Source organism: Eptatretus burgeri, chromosome 4, assembly GCF_056783735.1.
Source record: "Eptatretus burgeri isolate ZD-2024b chromosome 4, Ebu_testis_v1, whole genome shotgun sequence".
Lineage (NCBI taxonomy): Eukaryota > Metazoa > Chordata > Myxini > Myxiniformes > Myxinidae > Eptatretus > Eptatretus burgeri.
In genome coordinates, this window is record NC_140964.1 from 118,656,106 (window position 1) to 118,671,385 (window position 15,280).

The following is a 15,280-nucleotide window of genomic DNA, read 5'->3' on the forward strand; positions in this document are numbered from 1 at the left end:
TTTGCATCTTCTCCGAGGGGATTTGTCGAATCTGGCAGGGGTTTTGGTATTTGGTTAGCCCAATGGCACCTGCATAGCCCCACGGAGCTCGATTTTTTCATTTTCATCCCAAGGTCAAGGTCACAAGGTCACGAACTTAGAAAATGTCAAAAAAATCAATAAATTGGGCATCGAGATCCTAGAGTTTTCAACTGTTTCGATTGAAAGTTGGTATGCAAGTAGTGCTCTTCGAGTACTACAACTTTCATCATTTATGTTTTTCCCGATTCCAGACAGTTTTCCCGTGGCGTCCCCTCGAAGGTCAAAAAATAAAAAAGGTGAATCGTGTACATTGCTCGTGAACCATCGCCGTCTCCAGTCTTATCTCTATTACAGTTTCTTTCCCTCCCTGACAACAAACTCTCAAACTGGAACGTCACAAGCAGGGCTTTGCAACAATGAGTTCAATCAGATGAATGTTATCCGGGTGCCCCCATTTGATCGTTTTCACCTGTGTTGATTGTAAATATACAAAAAAAATATATGTTTAATAATAGCAGATCATTGTGTGATAGTACAATCATTAAATTCAAAATACCCTGCCATAGTTGAGAGCTGATTTGGTCGCACCTTGTGAGAGAGTGGTGATATTCATAATCAGTCAGGCATGTCCCGAGACCCCACAAACAAGTGCATGGGAAAAACAACAAACGCAAAAGTCGAATATGTTTCACGACTATTGCAGTTGTGAATTCTTTTTTTTAATATGAGAGACTGATTGATATTGATTCAGTAATCTAGAGGATATCTCTCTCTCTCTCTCTCTCTCTCTCTCTCTCTCTCTCTCTCTCTCTCTCTCTCTCTCTCACTCTCTTTCTCTTTCTCACTCTCACTCTCTCTCTCTTCTCACTCTCACTCTCACTCTCTTCTCACTCTCACTCTCACTCTCTTCTCACTCTCACTCTCTCTCTCTCTTCTCACTCTCTCTCTCTTCTCTCTCTCTCTTCTCTCACTCTCTTCTCTCTCTCTTCTCTCTCTCTCTTCTCTCTCTCTCTTCTCTCACTCTCTTCTCTCTCTCTTCTCTCTCTCTCTTCTCACTCTCTCTTCTCTCTCTCTTCTCTCTCTCTATTCTCCCTCTCACTCTCTCTCTCACTCTCTTCTCACTCTCACTCTCACTCTCTCTCTCTCTCTCTCTCTCTCTCTCTCTCTCTCTCTCTTCTCTCTCTCTCTTCTCTCTCTCTCTTCTCTCTCTCTCTTCTCTCTCTCTCTTCTCTCTCTCTCTTCTCTCTCTCTCTTCTCTCTCTCTCTTCTCTCTCTCTCTTCTCTCTCTCTCTTCTCTCTCTCTCTTCTCTCTCTCTCTTCTTTTTCTCTTTTCTCTCTCTCTCTTTTCTCTCTCTCTTCTCTCTCTCTCTTTTCTCTCTCTCTTCTCTCTCTCTCTTCTCTCTCTCTCTTCTCTCTCTCTCTTCTCTCTCTCTCTTCTCTCTCTCTCTCTTCTCTCTCTCTCTCTCTCTCTCTCTCTCTCTCTCTCTCTCTTCTCTCTCTCTCTTCTCTCTCTCTCTTCTCTCTCTCTCTTCTCTCTCTCTCTCTCTCTCTCTCTCTCTTCTCTCTCTCTCTTCTCTCTCTCTCTTCTCTCTCTCTCTTCTCTCTCTCTCTCTCTCTCTCTCTCTCTCTCTCTCTTCTCTCTCTCTGTATCTCTCTCTCTTCTCTCTCTCTCTTCTCTCTCTCTCTTCTCTCTCTCTCTTCTCTCTCTCTCTTCTCTCTCTCTCTTCTCTCTCTCTCTTCTCTCTCTCTCTTCTCTCTCTCTCTTCTCTCTCTCTCTTCTCTCTCTCTCTTCTCTCTCTCTCTTCTCTCTCTCTCTTCTCTCTCTCTCTTCTCTCTCTCTCTTCTCTCTCTCTCTTCTCTCTCTCTCTTCTCTCTCTCTCTTCTCTCTCTCTCTTCTCTCCCTCTCTTCTCACTCTCCTTCTCTTCTCACTCTCACTCTCTTCTCACTCTCACTCTCTCTCTCTTCTCACTCTCTCTCTCTTCTCTCTCTCTCTTCTCTCTCTCTCTTCTCTCTCTCTCTTCTCTCTCTCTCTCTTCTCTCTCTCTTCTCTCTCTCACTTCTCTCTCTCACTTCTCTCTCTCACTTCTCTCTCTCACTTCTCTCTCTCACTTCTCTCTCTCACTTCTCTCTCTCACTTCTCTCTCTCACTTCTCTCTCTCACTTCTCTCTCTCACTTCTCTCTCTCTCACTTCTCTCTCTCACTTCTCTCTCTCACTTCTCTCTCTCACTTCTCTCTGTCTCTTTCTCTCTGTCTCTCTCTCTCTTCTCTCTCTGTCTCTTCTCTCTCTCTTCTCTCTCTCTCTCTTCTCTCTCTGTCTCTTCTCTCTCTCTCTCTTCTCTCTCTCTCTTCTCTCTTCTTCTCTCTCTTTCTCTCTCTGTCTCTTTCTCTCTGTCTCTCTCTCTCTTCTCTCTCTGTCTCTTCTCTCTCTCTTCTCTCTCTCTCTCTTCTCTCTCTGTCTCTCTCTCTCTTCTCTCTCTGTCTCTTCTCTCTTCTCTCTCTCTCTCTCTCTCTCTCTCTCTCTCTCTCTCTCTCTCTCTCTCTCTCTCTTCTCTCTCTCTCTCTCTCTCTCTCTTCTCTCTCTCTCTTCTCTCTCTCTCTTCTCTCTCTCTCTTCTCTCTCTCTCTTCTCTCTCTCTCTTCTCTCTCTCTCTTCTCTCTCTCTCTCTCTCTCTCTCTCTCTCTCTCTCTCTCTCTCTCTCTCTCTCTCTCTCTCTCTCTCTCTCTCTCTCTCTCTCTCTCTCTCTCTCTCTCTCTCTCCATATTTAGCTCTCGCAGTATATGTGCATTCCATCTCCACCGTAACAACTTTGTGTCACATGCATTGTTTTACAAAGATCTGCGATTTGACCACCTGGTCCAGGTGAGATTTCCTTTGTACTTTTGTACAAGCCACAGCTGGTGTATAAATCTTTTGTTGAGCTAAATATGCTGATTCATTTTGTCATCTTATTAAAGCCGGGGTTAATTAACTCAGAATGAGCTTCCCAGGTAATTATCATGGATCACTAGCCAAAAGAAGAAGTGTGCATTCATGCTGTAGATTTTCGCAAGTTTATATTAACGGTCCTGGACAGTTTTCATTTAATGACTTAAATTAGTTAATGGCTTCGGCAGGATCACAAAAATGGTGTCCGACAGGATGGCATATAAGGTAGAGCACTTGCGTTTGTGCTGTCTCGTCTGAGTTTGGTTATTGACCCGACTGTAGACTATCAACCTAGTGTCTCATCGGAAGGGTGTTAAATCATGAGTGTGTCGTGTCTCAGATAAATTAGGTTGGGGACTTGTCAGCTTACATTACTTGGTGTTTCGCATGAGTTGCCGATTGTTTCCGACACCTGGCCAAATTCGAATTGTCTGCCATAACTAGCTTCATAAAGTTCAACCCCTTAGTTGGGGCTCTGAACATTCCCTCCCGCTTCACCCACTGTGCACCAATGATGTGTGTCAGAGTCTGAAACATTGCGCCTTCGGTTTTCCCATTTGGAATGAATGTGATGAATGGCCTGGCCAACATAGTCCTTGTACTCTGCTGAGGCTGTGAAAATGGTCGGCACATCATGGAAATGAGGCCTGCTCTGGACTCGGATAATTGGCACAGTTCTGGAGGACACCGTGGGATTTTCAACATCCACCAAGTAATGTCGGCAGACAAGACGCCCCTTTCTGCTGGGAACCTCAGACTCCTGACCTAACTGGGTCAAGCTGTGCGTTGTTAACCACTGAACCATTGTGAGCCTTGTGCCGCTGGTTCAGCAATATCGGTGAATTCGGTGTCCTACATCGCTACCGGCAGGTGGTCTTGCCCCCCACGCCAGGGGCACAGATCCGACGGTCTAGATCTAGATGCTGAGTCGGTGTGTGTGTGCATGTGCCTGGAGTTTCAGTCCATCACCCCAGTGCTGTGGTGCTCAATGCCAGAAATGCGCCGGGATGTGGTGGAGGGGGAAAGGGGAGGAGGACAATGGACCAGGGCCTTACAATCCTGGGGGAGGAGACATCGAGCCGGCATCGACCGAGGGACGGCACACATATTGATTCCGAGGGACGGCACACACATGATTAATCACAATGCCTGTGAAACACCGGATAACAGTTTGTTGCCGAGTCGGTTTTCAAACTCAGGCTAGACATCTTAGGAGCGAGGGTGCATCCCTCTCGCCCCGCCAGCCCCAACGAAGTGATTGAGGTTGTAATAAAGGTGAATATTTTTTTATGATTGTATTCTCATCACTTTTGCATATTTTGTACATACATTCATCACTCAAGTTTTAATCAACTAAAAATCATAATGATCTCAACATGCTTCCACAGATATGTAGCCTACGTCCTGTTTCTTCCTGTAAATCATACTCTTCATATAAATTATACTCGATGGTTCAAAGTGTGCACTTACTGAGCATCGCTTAAGCGGTGCTGTGCTGATACGCAAAAGCAAGATTCTCAAGCACCAGCATCACAAAACATCGCCAGGAACCAAGCCAGAAAGGCACATGTGACACTAATAGAAGCGTCAAAGTGAGCCATTGTGATTTAGTGTTTCATCTCTCGTCGTCGTCATTTATATGTAGCACAAGGCTGTGGGGTAGCATCATTAGCTGTGGGCGTGGCCGTGCCGTTGATGATGCAATGCCCCCTGCTGATGAGGGCAGGAATTTGGAATTTGTTCATTGCGCTGGCGACAGCTCGCCTACTCATTGAAAAGGAAACAGTGGGTTCCCAAACGTCCACTAAATAATGCTGGCAGATGGGGTTCCGTTAAACGTACATCCAAGGGATGGCACACACATCGGTGGATCTCACTGCCTGTGAAACACAGGGATGACAGTATACAGCTGGGCCAGGATTCAAACCCAGAGGCTAGACAGCTTGGAGGAAAGTTTGCATATGGCATACCTCTAAGTCATCCTGTCAGCCTAGTAATCGACAATCGATAACAACTGAGAAATCAGACATAAGTATCAACTTGTTTTCTCCGCCCACCAATGTTTTTACCCCTGTGTTTGTTATTTGGCAAAACAAACAAAAAAATTGATACTAACTGCATATTGATCACTTTTGTTTGTCTGTCCGCTCACCTTCTAATCGCTTACAAGTCACAACTTAAAATCGATCTTCAGGAAACTTCACCAAATGGTGGAGTTGGTGGTCCGACAGAATCCTATTTATTTTTGAGGTCAAAAGATGAAAAGGTCATCATCGGCCAAACATCAACAAACGTTTCAAATTCCTACAATCCTCAATTTTCATCCGACTGACTTCATATTTGAAGAGGATTTGTATATCAGGTCACTGAATTCAACCACTAACTACGTTTGTGGTCTATATAGGCCAAAAACGGTCAACATAGGCCGAATTTCTAAAATTGTCAATTTTCATCCGATCGAAGGTCAACTTCGACCAAAAGATCAACATCAGGTCAACATAAGCAAAATTTCTAAAATCCTCAATTTTCATTCCATTTGACTTGAAAATTGAAGAGCATTTGAATATCTGGTCACTGAATTCAATGACCTATTATTTTTGAGGTAAACATTTGTGAAAAGGTCAACATCGACCAAGTTTGTAAAATTGTCAATTTTTATCTGATTGACTTGAAATTTGAAGAGCATTTGCATATTTGGTCATTAAATTCAACAAACAATTCTTTTTTAAGGTTAAATTTGATTTATGGATTTTTCAAGTATCATGCCATGCACGACATCTGTCTTGTTAATTGCCGGAATCCTTCGGATTTCGGCAATTATGTTGGTCGGCTGTGTGTGTCATTATGTGTGTCCGTCTGTCTGTATGTTTGTTTGTGCGTTTGTTTTCCCTGTAGCAGCCACACCGTTTCAGCGATCATGACCAAACTGGGTACAGACATCGGCCATGGTCCAACTTAGACACTCATCGTTTTTGGTGAATCTAGGTCAAAGGTCAAGGTCACTGAAAAACCGAAATTCTTATTTTCGCAATAACGTCCGCTAAAATGGTCGTATTGACTTCAAACCAAATCCAAAATGTGCATCTTTCAATACTGCATCCAACCACATGTCTCATTGGGGTGCCACACCAACACCCTTCTTAGCGGTCGGGGGTCGAATGTTAGGGGGGTCGGGTCAAAATTTTCAAATTGCGATAAAAACGCCATTTCAAGTCCGATTGACTTCCAAGTTATGATCATGACCAAACTAAGTACTATAATTCATGAAACAGTCGCACTATCGACTTACAAGAACCAAATTGATTTCCAGGTTTTTGTTTTTTCAGAGATCATGGAGATATGACAAAGTTATTCCGGAAGTTCCTTGCTCAACGAGAAATTTCATTTGTTTGTTTGTTTGTTTGTTTGTTTGTGTGCAGGATATCTCAAAAAGTTGTATATGGGTTCAGGTGAAATTTGGTGGGCAGGTTCGTTGTGTGACAAGGACGAATTGATTCGATTTTTGGTGAAAATCCAGCTCCGGATCCGGATACTAGACTTTTTAAAGTGATTCTTCACCATTGAGAGATAGGGACAAAAATTATATATATATATATATATATATATATATATATATATATATATATATATATATATATATATATATATATATATATATATATATATATATATATATATATATATATATATCGATATCTCACAAAGTTATGAACGGATTTGGATGAAACCTAGTGGACAGGTTGGTTGGCTAACCAGAACGAATTCAATCGATTTTGGTGAAGATCCAAATCCGGATCCAGGCGAAGGTATGCGCTCTACTAGGTGTCCTTCTCGTTCTTGGTTTCTGTTCTTTGCACATGAGTTCGAACATCATGCTGTAAATCGTGTGTGTGTGTGTGTGTGTGTGTGTGTGTGTGTGTGTGTGTGTGTGTGTGTGTGTGTGTGTGTGTGTGTGTGTGTGTGTTTATGTGTGTGTGTGTGTGTGTGTGTGTGTGTGTGTGTGTGTGTGTGTGTGTGTGTGTGTGTGTGTGTGTGTGTGTGTGTGTGTGTGTGTGTTTGTGTGTGTGTATGTGTGTGTGTGTGTGTGTGTGTGTGTGTGTGTGTGTGTGTGTGTGTGTGTGTGTGTGTGTGTGTGTGTGTGTGTGTGTGTGTCACCTAAGTGTTCTGCTATTTGTCACAGACAAATTGAGCTTTGCATTAAAACTTTGATCTCTCTTCTTACATGGTTTAGCTTGAAGGCATTTTACTTCCATTGCGGCTGTTCAAAGGATTTTTCGAAAGCTGCCAGGGGTTTCACTGAGTTGCTGACTTCCTTTAGTGGGATATCATGAGAATAGCAGTTTGCCTGTTTTATGTGTAGCTTCTTAAATCTCTAATCACAAGTGAGCCTTTTGTATGGACTTCCTTTTTGAGCTAGATGAAAGGGTATCTGTGAAACATCAGGATGACATTTTATAGCTGGGTCCAGATTCAAGATTCAAACCCAGGCTGGACAGATTGGAAGTGTGTGGAGTATCTCTGACTCTTGAGGTCATCCTGTCGGCTGACATTGTTTCTTAAAGCACTGTCAACAAAACAAACTTTATAAGTTAAAAAATGTACAGAAAATAAAGGTAGAAACTGAACCAAAAAACATCACAACTGGTGTCCCTGGACGGTGTAAAATAAAACCAGACGCACAATAATTACCTTTTAAAGAGTGAAAAATGGATTATGGGACCATTTTACCTCATTTCCCACAAGCGTTTTATTTCATATCTGATTAGAAAGAAATCACTTTTTACCAAAAAATTTTTTTTATCCATTTTCACTTGAGATGTCAACATAATTATTTAGGCTATGAGTTCCAATCATTAAATATGGAATCAGATTTTGAAAATCAGTTTTTAATAATACATTATTCGATTTTGCCAGGAGCCAATCACATTGCACTTGGCCTGACACAGCTGATCAGCGTCAACCGTGAACAGACAAATGGACAGCCATCTTTGTCATATATATATATATATATATATATATATATATATATATATATATATATATATATATATATATATATATATATATATATATATACCTTCCTCATTCACTCCTGCATTTATGGTTAGCAATGTGTTCTTTCATTGGTTCAACATGACATCATCCATATTTTCTGCAATATCAATCACTCCAACACCTTGTCGATAGAATCCACTCTATTTATCCAATCCTTCCTGCAGAAGGTTGAATGTGCAAATTCTCATCTCCAACCACAATCATCTATCGTTTCTTTCTTCTGCCTACTCGCCCTCCCCACCTCTGCTTGCCTGGACCCCTGGTTCACGTCTGCCTGCTTGCAAACCCCTGGCTTACCTTTGCCTGCCCACACCCCAGCACAGCTCATCTATCTGTCTGCACCCCCAGCTCAGCTCTATCTGTCTGCACCCCCAGCTCAGCTCTGTCTGTCTGCATCCCCAGCTCAGCTCTGTCTGTCTGCACCCCAGCACAACTTTGCCTGCTCTCATCCCATCTCAGCTCTGCCTGCCCACACCACCAGCTCAGCTCTGTCTGTCTGCACTCTCAGCTCACCTCCACCTGACCACACCCTTGGCTCACCTCTGCCCATACCACTGGCTCTCCAATGCCTGTCTGCACCCCCAGCTCATCTCTGACTGACCACACTCCTGGCTCACCTCTCTCTCTCTCTCTCTCTCTCTCTCTCTCTCTCTCTCTCTCTCTCTCTCTCTCTCTCTCTCTCTCTCTCTCTCTCTCTCTCTCTGTCTCTCGCCCCCTCTTCTTCTTCCTCTTTAACCCCTTCTGCCATCTTTCTCTTTATCTCTCTTTGCTATATGCAAATATTTTGGCTCACCAACCCATCCTAATTTTGTTAATTTTTGTTTGGTGTGCATTGCAATATATATAAGAGGTAGAAACATCATTGTTTGTACAGATAATGGGATGTTTTAAAATATTAACCTCCGCTAGCGAAGATGGACGGAGGTTATGTTTTTAGCGCTGTTTGTCTGTCTGTCTGTTTGTTCGTCTGTGAGCAGAGTGAAACTTGGTGGACAGATTGGTTGTTTGACAAGGATGAACTGATTCGATTTTGATGAAGATCCGGATCCGACTACAATAATTTTTTCAGTGATTCTTCACCATTGAGAGATGGGGCCAAAAAGGATATATAGCACAGTATCTCAAAAAGTTGTGGACGGATTCGGACGAAATTTGGTGCATGAATTGACGAGGTGACAAGAACAAGCCGATTAGATTTTGGTTCAGGTGTGGATGCAGATCTGGCCTATCAGTGAGAACAAAACATAAACTGTTCAGCCTTGCGGAGGTCTGCACTCCACCGAGTGTCAGTCTCATTTATTTATTTATTTTTTAAATGTTTTTTGTTTTTTTGCATGCTATTGTTATTCTTGGTCATATTAAAGTTGTGTTATATGTATAAAATTTGGATATTTGCTCTGCTTGTCCAACATAACACAAAACAATTTTAGACTAGAGTGGGATCACTCGGTAGAGTGCAAAACCTCCTCCGCCAATACTGCTGGGTCACTTAGGTGAACCTGATATCCCATTCATTGTTGGTCAAAACGGATCAGACTCTACTGAACCACGATTGAATAAACTAAACTAGATCGATGCGCATGTAGAAATGCCAAAAAAAATCTAAATTTTTTTGAAAAAAAAGTTGCAAAATTTGTTTTTTTTTCTCTCACAATTTTTTTTGGGGGGGTTGGAAATCACTTAAAACGTGTAGAAATGCAAAAACAAAAATTCAAATATTTTTTCAAAATGGCCGCCATAGCGGCCATATTGGACTTTGGACCAAGTCCAAAATCTAATGGCATGATCCTTGGACCATACATAATCTCCCCACCAAGTTTCGTCGAAATCCGTCCAGGAGTTTTTCCGTAATACTGTTCACAAACAAACAAACAAACAGACAAGGGTGAAAACAGTACCGTCCATCTTCCGTCCATCTTTGATGGCGGAGGTTAATGATAAATTAACTTAAATGTTTATCGTCACTCGGGACGGCTACTTTTGCTTGCTTTTCCTGTCGCCAGGGACAGGTACTCTTCCTGGTATTGCACAGTCTATTACAAATGCTGTTGTTAAGTTGAAATCCTGTCGGAGGGTGCAAAGTCAACGGACTAAGCTTTGTGCTATGTAGTCTGTACTTAACCTATCAGTTTGGTGCTTCATGGGCAGGGCTTGAATCACAAATTCACCACAAATTCACTATGTCACTTCGTAGCTCAGCTTGCATCACAAATTGGTGCTTGTATCACCGAGTCTCTTGGGTGGACAGTAAGCTCTGTGTCCTGCCTGCAAATTTCGTTGGTGGACTTTAAAGATCCCAAAATATATTGAGCCACAAGATGACAGGTTATCGCCGGCACCCTGAACAAATTCCAAGTTCCAGCCCAAATTGGCTCCGGTCAATCATCAGGCTTGCCAGCCAGTTTTGTGAAAGACTTAAGCAAATCTACTGTACCTCTTGATGGCATCTCCAACAAGAAGATGGGATTCATTGGGCCCATTGAAGATGAAGTCGAGTACCGTATTGCTCAATATGACTTGTTATGCTGGTATTTGTATGGCAATCATTAGTGTCAATAATTCTATCAGAGAACCATGGTGCCATATTTGTCTGACAAGGTTGGATATGTCGGTACATTGTCGAAATATTCATTATCTGTGAAATGACAAAATATTGTAATTGACATAACATGCCATTATTTTGACCACTCCAATATCACCCGTCATTTAATGTAACGTTCACTTGTTCTGATCAAAAAACCTCAGTGTTTGTGACCTTTGGGATGCTCTTCCTAGATGTTCATTGTATGAGCACTCCAATATCACCCGTCACTTAATGTAAAGTTCACTTGTTCTGATCAAAAAGCCTCAGTGTTCGTGACCTTGGGGATGCTCTTCCTAGATGTTCATTGTATGAGCACTCCAATATCACCCGTCACTTAATGTAAAGTTCACTTGTTCTGATCAAAAAGCCTCAGTGTCCGTGAACTTGGGGATGCTCTTCCTAGATGTTCATTGCATGACTACTCCAATATCACCCATCATTTAATGAAACGTTCACTTGTTCTGATCAAAAAAGCTCAATGGTCGTGACCTTGGGGATGCTCTTCCTAGATGTTCATTGTACGACTACTCCAATATCACCCGTCATTTAATGTAAAGTTCACTTGTTCTGATCAAAAAGCCTCAGTGTTCGTGAACTTGGGGATGCTCTTCCTAGATGTTCATTGTATGACTACTCCAATATCACCCGTCATTTAATGTAAAGTTCACTTGTTCTGATCAAAAAGCCTCAGTGTTCGTGAACTTGGGGATGCTCTTCCTAGATGTTCATTGTATGACTACTCCAATATCACCCGTCATTTAATGTAAAGTTCACTTGTTCTGATCAAAAAGCCTCAGTGTCCATGACCTTGGGATGCTCTTCCTCGATGTTCATTGTATGACTACTCCAATATTACCCATTATTTAATGTAACGTTCACTTGTTCTGATCAAAAAGCCTCAGTGTTCGTGAACTTGGGGATGCTCTTCCTAGATGTTCATTGTATGACTACTCCAATATCACCCGTCATTTAATGTAAAGTTCACTTGTTCTGATCAAAAAGCCTCAGTGTCCATGACCTTGGGATGCTCTTCCTCGATGTTCATTGTATGACTACTCCAATATCACCCATCATTTAATGAAACGTTCACTTGTTCTGATCAAAAAAGCTCAATGGTCGTGACCTTGGGGATGCTCTTCCTAGATGTTCATTGTACGACTACTCCAATATCACCCGTCATTTAATGTAAAGTTCACTTGTTCTGATCAAAAAGCCTCAGTGTTCGTGAACTTGGGGATGCTCTTCCTAGATGTTCATTGTATGACTACTCCAATATCACCCGTCATTTAATGTAAAGTTCACTTGTTCTGATCAAAAAGCCTCAGTGTCCATGACCTTGGGATGCTCTTCCTCGATGTTCATTGTATGACTACTCCAATATCACCCGTCATTTAATGTAAAGTTCACTTGTTCTGATCAAAAAGCCTCAGTGTCCATGACCTTGGGATGCTCTTCCTCGATGTTCATTGTATGACTACTCCAATATTACCCATTATTTAATGTAACGTTCACTTGTTCTGATCAAAAAGTCTCAATGTCCGTGACCTTGCGATGCTCTTCCTAGATGTTCATTGTACGCTCAAGACCTTTTTGTCTCCATATTGTTTGCAGGGACGGAAAGCAAGGAACAGAAATGGCCGAACCTGTGGGGCAAACAAGACATTGATTTGTTGTGGCCTTTACACGCAGACGGCATGTCTCGCCCGTGTGCCACCGACGGGGGTGGGGTCATGTATAATGATTCGGAGGGTATGGCGAGTGCACGGCACCTTTCCTGCCACTGAGACGGAGACGGGAATCCCGGGAATCCGGCGTTCGTTTACCGTGCACAGGGAATCCTTTGTTGCGCACCTTTTGGGCGGACGCGGCTCGGCGCCGCCTGCGCACTTCAATCATGCCGCGCCAGGATCGGTTTGCGTGGCTGTGCAGGCAAAGCCGCCACGCTATGCATTCGGGGGGGAAGAATGTTTCCACTGTACGGTTTGTGCGTGACACCACGGGTGGGATTGCTCGAGTTGAAGGTCCTCATCAGGACCATTACTGGAAAAACCCAGCGTTCGTGTGATGTGCTTCATTCACATTGTATTTGGAGGGAAGCCGTTAATAAACCTAACACTCGAGCCCCAACTGGATATCCATTCATCATGATGGAAATCTCTGATGCCTCAACACTCTAGGGATGCGTTGGACGTACACAGTAATGTTTGTTGGTATGCCGTGCTGCCCAGCGTGCTTTCATTTCACAACCGGCGTGCGCTACAACCACAAAATTAAGCTTTATCAACTTTCCTTGAGATGTTTGCATTGTCATGATTGCCAGGTAGAAACTGCAGGCATTCCTTTCCTGTAGTAATTCTCTGCAGACTACTGTAATAGGACCTGCTGCCAACTGTAGTATATGAGAGTACAACTGTCATATACTACAGTTCTAGTTGTAGTATTTTTGTCTGGGCTATCCTCTCCCCCGTGACTGTTGGTGATGCTTTACATGACCCCCACACCAAAAAAATTGGAGCAAAGTCGTGTTTTTAAAAAAATTTAGATCGGCTTCCATTCCACAAGTTGTTGTTTTTATAATCGGTGGCATCTGCCAGCTCAGTCAATTAGGTAGGGTTTCCCTTCTAATTCTAAACTGCTAGTTCAGCTTTCTGATTCCTTTTGTGGTGAAGGGAAATCCAAGATGCCTGAACAGATGTTCGATTCCATCCCTTCCGAGTCACAGCAAAGATTTTTTTTAAAAAACACGGAATGTGATGCTCCCTTGCTAATGATGTTCAGCATTGAAAGGATGAAGCATTGATAAACCCCTTTGCTTGGCTTCCAGGGAAAGAGGCTGAAGTTCAAGGCTTGGTGTTGACTTAATGGTTAAAGTGGCTGGCTTACAATCCTGGGGTTCTGATTTCAAGCTCCCTGTTGGGCTGTTTAATTAACACCAGGTAGGGTTGACAGCCTGCCATCCTTCCGAGGTCGGCGAAATGAGTATCAGTGTGCTAGTAACAGGGGCGTTGAATCAGCAGCACAGCTGCTCCCTCAGACAATGATGCTATGCGCAGTCTTGTGCTGTGTGGGGAGGAGGAGGATGACGTCATCGAAGTTCCATATGGCCACTCTGGGTGTGGAGAGAAAAGTGGCATCAGGAAGATGATGTCACTGGTACACAGAGTACCCCCGGAAGTTGCGTCGTTTCCTCCCCAAGCTCAGTGGCTGTCTGTCTCAGTCTGATGTCTTTTTAGTGTGTGTGTGTGTGTGTGTGTGTGTGTGTGTGATTTTTGTGAATGCAGCCCTTCTACGAGCTTTAAACCATGTAAACAAAGATATGCAAATCACCAGAGTGACAGTTTATAGCTGGGTCGAGATTCAAACCCAGGCTCGACAGCTAAAGGTGAGTTTGTGTACCTTTGGGCCATCCAGCAGCCCTTTAGGGGTTTTCACTGCACCGTGACTTTCTTACATCCTTCAAACCTACATTTATGAACATTAAAGCTATGTAGGGCTCGCATATAACATTCGCTTTGTTTTATCTGAACTCTTTCCATCTCCTTGATTCGGTCAACATAATTATTGCTGCCACCAAAAGTGGACAGACGTTATGTTTTCACCCCGTCCGTCTGTTTATCTTGTCATTCACCTGCAGGTCACAATTTCAAAGTGATCTTCGCTAAACTTCACCAAATGGGAGAGCTTGTTATAAGCAAGAGACCTATTGATTTTGATGTGAAAAGGTCAACATAAGCCAAAGGTCAACAACTATTTCAAATTTATAAAATTCTCAATTTTCATCCAATTGACTAGAAATTTGAACAGGATTTGCATATCAGGTCACGGAATTCAACCACCAATTTTTTGAGGTCACCATGGGCTGAATTTCTAAAATTGTCACTTTCTGTCCAATTGACTTGAAATTTGAAGAGGCGTTGCATATTTGGTCATCAAATTCAACCAGCTTTTATTTTTGATGTCAACATAGACCAAAAGGTCAGCAGACGCCAAAGGTCAACAACTAAGGTGGAATTTCTAAAATCCTCAATTTTCATCCCATTGACTAAATTTGAAGAAGATTTGCAGATCCACTTGTTGAATTCATTCACCAATTATGTTTGAGGTCGACATCGGCCAATTTCATGAAATTCTCAATTTTTATATGATCGACTTGAAATTTGAAGTAGAGTTGCCTATTTGGTCATTGAATTCAGCCACCAATTATTTTTAAGGTCAAAATAGGCCAAAAGGTCAACAAACTTTTCATATCTCTAAAATCCTCAATTTTCATCCGACTGACCTCATAATTTGAAGAGGATTTCCATATCAGTTCACTGAATTCCACGAACAAGTATTTTTGAAGTCAACATAGGCCAAAAAGTCGACAGTCCATGTTCATTCGTATCGTATGCTCGTTGGTCCAGGCGAGAGTCAATGACCCATTCGGTCAGCAGGTAGCATCATTTCTGGGGGTGGGGGAATACCAGACCGAGAATGCAGTGCCCTCTTGAGATTTTGACAGGAATTTTAAATTTGCTCCGGGTGTCAGCGATAACTTGCCCACTGCTTGTCGAAAGACAACGTGAAATATTTTGATGTCCGCTAGCTAATGCTAATAGATCAGATGCCCAGCTTAGCGTCCAACTGAAGCACCACACACTCATTGATACGACACCTTGCGTGCAGTTCACCAATCTGACAGTTTGTGTAGTCT

At 42.6% G+C, this 15,280-nt stretch overlaps 1 protein-coding gene across 2 annotated transcripts in view; it reads left to right on the plus strand.

Annotated features, from left to right (window-relative positions):
• LOC147028964 (SPRY domain-containing SOCS box protein 4-like) overlaps window positions 1-15,280 on the plus strand; it is a 206,254-nt gene that overhangs the window by 184,942 nt on the left and 6,032 nt on the right. The gene's annotated exons all lie outside the window — the stretch shown is intronic.